The following is a 382-nucleotide window of genomic DNA, read 5'->3' on the forward strand; positions in this document are numbered from 1 at the left end:
GTGTATATATATATACACAAGTGTACACCTTAAAATATGACGACTAAATATTTACATAGATAAGCACACCCATGCGACTCCACACAGATCCCCATTTCTTAATTACAACATGGTTACTTCCTCTCCCCCATACCTGAGGGATGGGGAGAGACCGAGTAGTCATACTTTCGACATTGCCGCTCAGGAGGACAGGAAAAATATAAACACGGATACACATTCACACACACACACACACACACACACACACATATATATATATACTATATATATATATATATATATATATATATATATATATATATACTCGTAATTGCGTGTGTATGTGAACGCCTTCGCTTACCCATAAGGTAGTAAAATAATCTGAAATAGATCCAATTGCAAA

Source organism: Palaemon carinicauda, chromosome 41, assembly GCF_036898095.1.
Source record: "Palaemon carinicauda isolate YSFRI2023 chromosome 41, ASM3689809v2, whole genome shotgun sequence".
Taxonomy (NCBI): domain Eukaryota; kingdom Metazoa; phylum Arthropoda; class Malacostraca; order Decapoda; family Palaemonidae; genus Palaemon; species Palaemon carinicauda.